Genomic DNA, 12,208 nt, shown 5'->3' with positions numbered 1-12,208 from the left:
CAGTCACCACCTCTCTGATGTGGTCACATGACTGCTTCCTCTTATTCTCTGCAAGAGCGCCGTATTTAAAGCTGCACCTGCCATTAGCACATCGTTTGAACAAGATATGACTTTAGCCTCAAAGTTCACTGAAAAAAATATGATGTCATCCAATTGTAGAAGAGAGGAGCTTTGTTTAATAATTTTCCTTATTTGGTAGATACATTAATTGCACTGTGTTATGAATCACACGTATCTTTCATTTGTTTCATTCATAGCTTTTTAAAGTTTTTTGTTGTTGTAAAATAAAGTTTCTATCTATTTTGCTAACTTCTGTTAATGCTGTATCCAACATATGATGAGGACATCCCTGTTCTGGAAATGCTTGATAAAGAGTCTGTTATTTTCCCTCCTGTGCCTGTTCTGTTTATTTGTACATGCAGGCAACTGCCTGTTTAAATCTCATATTTCTGAAGCAAATATTCTATTTTATCATTAAATAACATCAGGTTATAATTAATATATATGAACTTGAAAAGTGTTAACCAGAATTTATATACCTTTAAATCATTTGGAAATTTTCATTTGAATAAGTACATTGCACACAAGATGCAGTAAAGCAAAAATGTATTTATATAATCACAGTATTTAAACTTCACACTACTAGTTAAAATACAATATAAACGATACAAAGATGATTAGAGGGAGAGAGAGAGAGACGAAGAGATAGAGAGAGAGAGAAAGTGTATGGGAATGTGGATGCGTGGGGTTGGAATGGCACATGTGCTTTTGTCCAAACTTCATGGCACAAGGATAACCTCCATTTTGAAAACTCCCACATTACACTCCATTTTGAAAACTCACATGGCTATGTTCTGTAATAGCAATATAATGCATCCAGTAAATCACATATCTATCCACACATCTCCTCAATACTATCTCATAAATATGCAAACTGGATATTGGCCCTCATTCAGAGCCGTACGCTCTGAGCAGAGCGCACGCTCTGAATGAGGGCCGGGCTCCATGAAAATGGAGCGCCCTCCTGGACGCTCGTATAGCTGTGGGTCACCACCCACAGGCTATACGAGCGTGCATTGTGATGGCCGCGATGGTCGTGACCATCGCGACCATCGAAATTGCGTGCCGGAGCCTGCGGTTGAGGTTTTCAACCGCAAGCTCCGGAGTGATTTTGGCTCTATCAGAGCCAAAATCACTCCCACTGACATCACTAGTGATGTCAGTGGGCCGGCTTTTGACGGGAGGCGTTCCCGTGGGAACGCCCCCGTCAGGGAGGCACGCCCCCGGCACGCCCACCAAAGGGGGCGTGCTGTCAATCAACATTGACAGCACGCCCCCTTTGATCGGACACAACGAGCGAAGGACTTTCCTTAGATAAAATACTGTCATAGATAAAATACTGAACAGTATAATGTAAAATTGTGTTTTGTGGGTCCCCATGACTGTCTCACCCATCTAGGGCAGAGGGAAAATTATAGATACAACATCAAGTTATAATGTAGTCATTGTACTGTATATACAATAATCACATATTAAAGTCCTGAAATAGTCAAATGTATTCAGATACCAGCAGTGTTATAATACCCAAAATTAAGTTGTTCTGCAAGGCATAATTCTGAACAATGGGCCTGATTCAGAGCCGTTCGCTATTTGTGGTCGCTCGTTTAAAAACAAGGGGTGGCTATTCAAATGATCCGTACGCACATTGCAGTCTGTTCACACCTCTAAGTCTGAACGAGCGAGCAAAACATACGCTCGTTTATTTGTTAAAAACGCCCCCTGGCCGCTCGCATCCTACGTCATGTCCGCTATTTATTAGATTAATCGAGTACATCGACCAGCGTATGAACTGCTCGCTATTCTTGTGGTTGGTGTTTGCTACCACAAATTTGCGAGCAGTTCTGGCTATAAAATAACCCAGTGACGTGGTCAATGACGCTGCTGTTTTAAATATGCACACCCATAAAACGCCCGTTTTGACCTTTAAGCACGCCTGCGTTCGGATCTCCACTCCCCATTTTCAAGCACCTTCCCCTGTTACCACCCACATACGCCTCATTCTGTCACTCAAAATAGCAGGCCCTCGCTATTTTGCGTACCAACGATTTTCGGCCGCACTGACTGGTTCGCGCATGCGTACTAAAAACCGTACGCATGCGCAGATGTGCAAACATCGCTCGGAACGAGCGTACTGCCGCTAACGAGCGGCTCTGAATGAGGGCCAATATCTGTATATAATGCATGTAAATGATACATTCATGCAGTGCATGTAAATATAAATGGATTGAGACAATATCAAAATTTACATGGCAGGAGAGTCAAAAAGTAAGCAGTCTGGGGAAGAAAATATGTTGCATTAATCAAACATCATAACACTACCTTTGGTAGTTTATATACTGAAGTCCAAGGAATAAAGAGACCAACTTATTAGTGTGTAACACAACAGGAGTGTAATCATGGCATTATTCATATACATCTATCAGTTTGTACAATCAGGTGCCAGCAGCCAGCTGAGTATTGTATAATATGCAGACAGCTCTGCTAGTGATTATATGGTGGGAGTCGAGAGGGAGAAAAAAAACAATAATGTACAATAGTGTCCCTCTGACATCTCTTACTTTCAACACTGTGCAAAGGACTAAGCAGTGATCATCAGCAGCATGGAAGGGCTGTCACACGATGCTGCCCTGGAGGAAAATCCCCCCTCTGCTGGTCATATGTGTTAGCCAGTGAGGTCTCTATTACTGTGCATTGCAGGGGATCTGCATTTGACCAAATGTAATACCAGGTAATAAGAATTACCTGAAAGGTAAGAATGACATTAAGTTGGGATAAGTATCCTGTAGTAAATATTATCATTAAGTCCCCCAGGGCTTTTGTGGGTTGTGTGTTTCTGATGGGTGATTCTTCAATGCCAACAGTACCAGTGACAGGGGTATGGCTTAAAATGGTGTTTAAGAAGGGGAACAAGGGGTAAGTGTGTGTGTGGGGGGGAGGGGGTATTTGGGACAGCAGTAGCTGCTGATGAGGGATAGAGAATCAGAGGGTCTCCCCAGCTGTGGTGGCACTACAAGTCCCAGCACATGTAGCTGACAAGATTCAAAATGCTGGGACTTGATATCACTGCTAGAGAAACACAGGTATCATTTTGGTTATTTAGGAGACCACAGAATTTTGGATCCCCAGTTTGCTAACCTCTTGGTGTGCAGCCACTGTAATCGGCAGAGATGCCGCTGCACTGGAGGGCCTGTCAGTGGCAAGGAACACTTGTTATAAATTACAGATCTGTGCTACCTCCCTGTCGGCTGCCAATTGTTTCAGGCAGGGAAGGGGAGCAAAAGTCACCATGCCGGGCCATCTTGGAGACAGTGGCAGAGTAGGTGGGAGACAGACAGTCCGGATCAGCCCTTGGCTGATTTGTGTGACCACAGCAGTAAGTTGATTGGTGCTTGGGGAGGGGCCAGGCACCAGGAAAACATATCTCTCGGGCCAGCTATTGATGATAAGCTAGAGCTGCCCCAGCTCACATCATGGTGCCAGGCTTAATAGAAGATCAGCCCCCTGAGCCCTGGCTTGGACGCAGCTGGCTGCCGAGCACAGAGACCCGACTGCTGCCTTGGACAGTAAAGTGTGTGGAAGAGATGACAGGTCCGGGGTGAGGGAGGTAGGAGCCGGCTTACCTGTAGCGTATACCATCTATGTCCCCCGCCGGGCAGGCACTGGCAGTTAAGATTGTGGGCATGGCTAGTTTCTTAGGTGGGAGGGGCCATCCACCAGAAAGCAGCTTATGTTATGGATTGGGACTGGCTACTAAACAAGTGACGTGACGGCCCCAATCTGCACTGGCCGGAACAAACGGCCCAATGAGCCAACGGCCCACCGGGAATATACCCGTAAAAGTCTATGGCCAATCCACCCCTGTATGTGGGGGTCACCCTTATCCCATTCAAAGCTGTTAGTAATTGATCTTCCATGATATAACACTGATACCAGCCTATGATTACATCCATGATACTATACACACTTATTTAGATACTATAACATTGTATAATACATATGAGCTGATTACTCTGTCCTCTATTATGTCCAACTATGCCTGCTCCATCAAATATATCTAGTAAGCACCATATTATAGCTAAACTACCAGTATACAACACATATACCAAACCTATCTCTCGCAGGCAGTGCTATTGTTCAAACACATGGGAAGGGGGAGGGGGAGCAGAGAAGCACATGGTTCCAGGTCCCATCATTCTAGATGTAATTCCACTACAAACTTGTTACATACAATCTACCATATGTTAACATAAACTTGCTACAAATAATCTATATAAGCTAACTACAATACAAAAATTGTTACACAATATCATTAACCATCACCATGTAAGCCACAACCATATTTTTAACCAACGCTATGTCCTTAGTAAGGCACAATTCTAGGTAAGTCCTACAAGTTATATACTGTAGTGCAACTTTGGTTCATTTTTGGGGCATGGGTCCCCCTGGATTGCTTTGGTTGATCTGTTTCAGGGCACCACATTATTACACATTTTTCTTTTATAACACATTTTAACCCTTCACTGTTTGTTTATTATACATGTATTTCACTTTTTTATTTTCATTCTTTATATGCAGCTGTGGCTGCTCTTAACTATCTCTTTTACACTGCACTTTCCTTACTATGGCAGTGCCCTGGGGCAGCTTAGCTGGGCCAGTTTTGGGGGGGTTCTGTGCTCTGGATTTGAACCCTAGTATGTTAGTGACCTACCCTAAAGAGGTTACCTGGATTTGGTGGGTAGACCCATAACCTTGGTCATGATTATGCTAAAAACCTGTATTGATTGCAACATTTTATTGCATTTATATATTATCAATAATTTGGAGTTGTGCACCTGAGATTTGTCTGCTTCTGCGCCTGCAATTAGTCTCATCAGGTAGCATCTCCCATTATATATATATTCAGGTTGTGCAGTCCAGGAATCTTTCCCATAAGTTTCTATATTATCAGATACTTAGCATGGATGAAGAAGATCTCTCCAGGCCTCCTGGGGACTGAAGCTGCATCCTACTGGCCTTCTGAGACATCTGCTCTCCCCTGTGTCCCCTGAGAGTGTTCCTGTGTCTGCCTGTGTTCTAAATCATGAGCCCAGTGTGAACGCGTGAAATGCTATTTTGCCAGCCTTTACCTCACCTGTGGGGTCTTGCCTATATAAGGGCATTTCAAACCTTATTGTGTTATGTAGGGCCTCAGGCAGGAAGTGGTCTAGATCTGTGAACTGCTAAGGCTCTAACCAGGTCTGTTGATATGTAAATGACCCTCATAAACTGGTTTCTGAGCCCTGACTCTGGAATAAGTAATTAATATTATCTATATTGGTTCTAGCTGTATAAGGAATTAATTACATCCCCTTTCACAGTCCACACACAACCTCACACATTGTCTTTCTCTCACATCCTCATGACATTTGGCCGACTTTCCGGTGTGAATGGATCATGCAGCCCACCAAGAAACTGTGCATTGTGGCTGGACCAAAATGCAATATAATGATACTGAATTAGAACCTCTATATACCCCTGCCTATACCTTCTAATATCCTACCTATAAACCTCTAAGGATGATGCTAATTTGCGTACGCAGTCATACAGTAAATAAAGACTTCTGACTTAGAATCTGTGGTTCCAAAGCACAAAGTATTATTCAAGTAAAAGTACAGCAGTTACATGCTTTTGATCCAAAAACAATTCAGCGCAAAGGAATTATACAGACCCAAGTACAGTATACATACGCAGCGCTTCTGGTCCAGATGTAGGCATCAGCAAGAAACCCCTCGTCAATCAGCATTCAGCAGAAGACTAAGACCCAGCACACATATTTATACCCCCCAGAAATAGACAACACAATAGAGAAGTTTGTTGCTGATGCCATTGGTCCTCAAGGGGGATGCATCTGTTACAGAGCATTTAACAGGCTGATAGACACTACCCAGCCTCCAACAACTGGGGGTCTCTGGTTTCCCGCCTCATGCTACATCGTAACAGTTGCTCATATAATATACATTTTGTTGCTTGAAGTCTCTGCGGTCCATAAGTTGAGAATGCATGATACGATCCGATAATACCGGAATTCTGTTGAAAGAGTACGCATCAGTACAATACCAAACATGGCTTACTTATCATGTATAAAACCTTAATTACCAAATAATCTTTATTTCACAGCATTCATACTAACTGAACAAACTTAAATCTTATACCTTAAAGCTTATTAAAACTTTTATGTGAATACGTAATGTATAAGTATGCGGGGTGTGATGTAAAGGTGCTAGTTAACTTGGGGCAGATGCGTGTGCATGAAGCTAATAAACAGCATTTTCATACAAGGTCTTATGCATTCACTAATATGCGACCAGTTAACAGCGCAATTGTGCGTATTAATGTGTGTATGAGAAATGATGAAAGATGCAATCGCATGATGCTAATAGTAATATTGCCATATGTACTTAATTGTGAGTTTATCTAAAATAGCACTTGGGCGGCCATTCACAAAATGGCATCTTGCAATCTCATTTCTAAGATGGCGTCTTGCGGCCAGTCGCAAGATGGCGTCGCTGCGAATCAATTTTAAACTGATCTTGTCTCAGCCAATTATCCAGCTTCAACTAATATATAGCACCTATCCTTGTGTATCAATGCCTATTTCCCTATAGATTGTAAGCTTGCGAGCAGGGTCTTCCTACCTATATATCTGTCTGTTATTACCCAGTTTTGTTCTATTAATGCTTACAATTGTAAAGCGCAATGGAATATGCTGCGCTATATAAGAAACTGTTAATAAATAAATAATAAAAATAAATATTAATTTATATATATATTGATTTTAATACATACACTGTTACAGAGTCATACTGCAGATTGTCTCTCAGAGGAATCTATATAACTACAATTTTATTTTAGCCTGAGAAATTGTTCCTTTAGTACTGTAGGTTTTTCCATGATCTTAAAGGGTTACTTTTGTAACTGAGATTTTTATTTTGGTCAACTGTCTTAATAAATGTTTCTGTAGTTAAACCATCTTCTCCTATTGATAGAGCAATATCTCAAAAAATTATTTTGTGCAAATCATATGTGCTAGTAAATTTAAGACTAAAATTATTGTGATTTAAACTCAGTGAACGAAATAACAATCTCTGTTCCAAATAATAAACAAATAGTCAATGTAACATTCATATAGAACCTGGTTCACCTAGAATGACTAATTTCAGATGTGGAACTCTTCAAACCTGCCTATGTACAGGTTTGCATGTGCTAACTTTCTATAGCTCCAGTGACAAGGGAAAGTTTTTGTTGCTATACTTTACAGTATAGATCGCTGCAAATACTCACCTCTGAATAGCTCATATTTCCATCAACACACATGACACACACAGAACACTTATCCCACATGTAAACACCCAGTGCTGCCCACTCATTTGCAAGAGGAGATTGGACAGATCAGTTTGATTCTGGTATCCCTATGATTGCTATAGGTTGCATATACAGACCCCCGACAGTATACACAGCAGTGTAGGACTGGGGCATGAAGGACCCACCAAGGGAATGCAGTGATAGGGGCCCATATTTAGGGGTGTGGCCAGCCATAACCATTAGAGAGTGCATGGTTGTGGCTCCTTTAAAACAATATAATCATAGTAAATACTGCTAGTGCATGCATGATAATGTATCAGATTAATAACTACAATGGACTGTAGAAAATACACCATAGTCCTGTGCAGTATAATGTAGCATATGTATAATATAATGCATAATATATAATTCAAGTGCACAGTCTGGAACCTGTTTCCTTGAAGATGGCGTGGGCCCCCAGGCAGTGGGGCCCACCAGGGGTTTCACCTGTACACCTGTGGGCCAGTCGGACCCTGATGCACAGTCTGCTAAAAACTGCAAAATCCGTATGCATGCAGAAATATGTGCAACACTGAATCAGGTCCAAAGTGTTTATAGATGTCTAAGTTTGAATGGCTACATTAGGCTTCGATATAAGGTGACAGCATTCAATCTCAGTTTCACTAATGACTCTTAGAACTTTATTCTAGTTTATTGATTAAATGAAACCAGTCATATGATGCGGTGGTATTAGGTCCTTGAATGAAAAGTGGTAACAAATTATGTTGCTGTTTAATCATGATTAGAAATGAGTGGTTCAGATCCAGAAGGATTTGACAAAAACCTTGTTTCAGGTGACCCGGGTGAATTTAGCAGGGACTTGGTACCTGCTACTAAAAGTGGATCTCAAAATGAGGCAAAAAGTAATTCTCACAGACATCTCAGAACTTGCATATTTAAGACTGCATATAAATGTCTCTCTCCTGGTCTCAGGTGCATTTTACACTAACAATCAGTGCTCAAAGTGTGCCGGTATGCAACGGTATGGCATACCAGCACTTCAAGCAATAAAAATATATTTTTTTCTCTTGCTGCTATGGCAAAGGGCTGAGCGGGACAGCCACATATCTCCGCGTGCTAGGACAGCCCCTTAAGCAGCCAGCCGCAGTGTGTGTTTATGCATCTGGCTCAGTGAAAATGTCAGACTGTCTATCAATGTCCCGCTGGCCACCCGTCTGCCCTCGTTTGCCGTGAGCCATCCCCCGCTGGAAGGTGAAGGTATCTGGAGTCCAGCATTTTAGCTTGTGTACTGTCCTTTTGAATCCCCTCTGCCTATCAGCGTTTGCTATCTAACCGCCCGCCATCTGCGGGTGGCGGGAGCCATCCTCTGGTGAAAGGTCTCTGCAGCTTTGATGCTGCAGAGAGACCAGCATTGAGGCATGTGTGCCTCCAAGACTAATGTTAGATAAAAAAAGATAAAACTAAGTTCATTCAGCTGTGCTTTTTGTTTCTCCTCCTCCCCCTTTGCCATAACACAGGCTTCTGCTTGGCATTAGAGTGTACTCTGGCAGCCCAAATGCAGGGGCATATGTAACCCTTGGCCAGGATGGCACTCGCTATGGGGGGCACCACCCGGCGGTGCCACCTATGACCAGGGGATAGTAATTAGGGCCACTACTTAATACTGTGGTGTTTGGTCTGGGACCTGGCAGCTGCTAGTGCTTGCCGGAAGTCTGGTGCCAGGGGCATAGTGAGGGTGTAGGCACTGGTAGCAGGGTAAGGGTAGTGTAGCAGTGCAGGGCGCTGCGGACCACACACACTGACTGTGTGACAGATCACCTAACTCCTTGGATAATCATAATTGGCTGATAGTCCAAGGAGCAGGCAGCCCCGCCCCACCTATCCAGGCCCACCTCCTGTCCACAGCAGCATCATCAACACAGCAGGCAGCTGGCATCTGCTGTGTGGACTGCTGTCTCTTCTGGATACACGGCTCCCTGCACTGGCTTATCTTGATAATGATCACTGGCAGTGGGCTGTCACTGACAGGGGAGCCAGCAAGCAGCACTGGAGCTCCTTTCCAGCATTACTAAGGTACTTCAAGTAACTACTGCTGGAGGGCATCTGATCTTGGGGAGCATAAAATGTGGGATCAATGTAGAGGGGGGAAGCACATAATATAGTGTGGGATGTGGCAGGGAAACAAGGGAGCATACAGTGGTATAAGGGAAAGGGAGCAGAGTGTGGGATGGGAGAAGGGGAGCAGAGTGTAGGCTGTGGGAGGGGTGAGTTTGGGGGGGTTAGGATACTCACCAACATGCATTGGGATGTTGACCATCTGTATCCCGAAGCTGGCATTTTCACCGTCTGGATTCTAACCATGGGATCCTGTACCCAACCCGTTAGCAGGACCAATTCTGTGTTAGCAAGCACTAGAGAATCAGTCTACTGTGTTTTTTAGTGAGTGTGCCCTCTTTTCCCCATGGGCAACCACACTAAAAGCAGATTTAAAGCCTTGTCTTGATTCTTTCCTAAATGTAACTGTTTAATAAATCATAGATCCAGGAGGAACACTTCTGTATTAGCAAGTGGTAGAGCTGCAGGGTACAGTGGTAATTTTATGACTGTGGCTATTTTCCTTTGAGCAACAACCCTTCAAAGTGTTATATAATATTTGTTTTGTACTAATTTCTACTGTGAATTTATATTGTGTGAAGCTCAGAATCACATTTTTTTAAATAAAGCAGTATAAATACAGTGTGTTGTGGTTTACTGACAATACAGGACCCCCCTCCCCTCCCCTGCCCCATTTTTAATATCACAATCGATTTTTTTGCCTTTATTATTTCACACATATCCCCCTTATCTTATAAACTTTAAATCTATTTTAGTGTGAAGTGTTAATAACAATTTAAGTTATTTTATAATGTTATATGTGCACTATATCAGAAGAACTCTGCTGTTCTTCTTTTTTCTATAATTATAAAATTAAAAACTCTAAATATAAAGCTATAACCCTACATTTCTGAAGTACGTTGGACATATAGATCAAATTCTTTATATGCTTTGTCCAGACCCACCTATTTACAGCATCATGAAATTGGAACAATAGATTTTGGAAACAATGTTTGATTTCAAGTTTAAGTCAAATGTAATGTCTTTCCTTCCAACTGACACAGATCAGTTGCAAACAGTTAAGTGGGAGGTCATATTGATCACCCCATACTTACACTATATCCACGCAGGTGCAAATGATGTACATAAAAAAGGTTCTCCTGATGTATACCGTATGTACTTTGCTGTACTTTGCTGAATACACACATTAGCAATGAAGTGTAAGGGCTGAATTCAATTAGTGGTGATTACTTTTTTTTTGGCGTGTTAAATTAGAGAGAATATTGCCAATTAATTGCATTTAACGCGTATATATACACACTCCCGATTAACGTGCAATTTAATTCAAAAAGGCTTATTGCGGCATTCACCTGTTACTTCTTGCTGGTAATACGAACGTTAAGTGTGGGTGAAAATAGGGAAATCAGCATGTACCCTCAAAAAAATGCTAACTCATATTGGATAACAGTATAGATGTCTGTAAGTGGGCAAATGGCTATTGCATACATTTTTCAAAAACAGTGAAAATTTATAGAAAGTAAGTGTTTTTATGCAAAATAAATGGTCTAGATAATTTTGGGGTGCATAAAAATGCCTGAAAGTAGATATTTGTGTCAATTAAAGCCACTTTCAAAAATTTGTTAAATACACCTGGAACTCTCACTTGCAAGCTTAAAAACTTTTGTCCCATTCATACAACATTTTGCAGAATTTCACCCCAAAAAAGGATGTAATTATTGGCCAAATTAAGCTGATTAAAAACTTCTGCCTAATTAATCATTAGAGAGTGTGTCCAAGTGGTTTTGAACCAAGGGCCTGATTCACTACAGATCGCAATGCTGCATGCGCAGTTCAACTGCGATAGCAAGGCCCTCCACTGTCATCACAATGCAAACTTAGCACTACACAAGGACACTCACTTTACCATACGCACCAGTAGCGCACGCAGGGGGGGTTTCTAAGTACCCAGAAACCCCCCCTGATGGGCTGAGGTTTTTTCTTTGAGACGGAGACAGCTCTGTCTCCATCTCTACAGTGATGCTGCAGTCATGATCGGATCACTCAGACAGAGAGCTCTGCTCAGATCAGAGCTCCCACAAGTTTGTGTGGTAGCTGAGGGGAACTGCGGGCACTCAGCAGCGGTGAATACTCAACTACACTGAGCTCTGTAGTGGCTTCAGAGGGAGCCCGCAAAGTGAAGATGATCCTGCCTGCGAGTACAAAGTAGTTTGGTGCTAGGATCAGCATCTGCGGGCCCCCGTCAGTGTCAGTCACTGTGACTACTGACTAGCGGCAGCTGCAGAGTTTGGACCCCCTTCTCATAGTAGAGAAAAGTAGAGCTTCTCTGCCCGACCTGTCCAATGTCCACATACTTAGCTGCTCACCCTGTGAGGTGTTTGCAGACTAGGAGGATGGAAGTTTCCTCTCCCCGTCCCTCCCTGAGTAAGTCCCTGCCCCTCCTGCTCTGCCTGGTATGTCCTCCCCAGCAAACAGTGTCATCTCCCTGCCCCTTTCCAGTCCCCACCATGAGTCCCCGCCCCTGTCTGCTCTGCAAGGATTGTTCTTCTCCCTTGCAGACAGCTTCCGGTGTGTGAGGGAAGACAGACAGAGCTTGCTACAGTGCTGCAAACACAGGTAAGTACCAAAGGATGGCAATGTATTCATGCTATGGGGGGTTAAGAGGTGTAAATTATCAGGGGGGGAGTTGTAATCC

Source organism: Taudactylus pleione, unplaced genomic scaffold (genome assembly GCF_031769625.1).
Source record: "Taudactylus pleione unplaced genomic scaffold, aTauple2 ptg000329l, whole genome shotgun sequence".
In the NCBI taxonomy this organism is placed as follows: Eukaryota; Metazoa; Chordata; class Amphibia; order Anura; family Myobatrachidae; genus Taudactylus; species Taudactylus pleione.
This window is presented reverse-complemented; position numbering follows the sequence as displayed.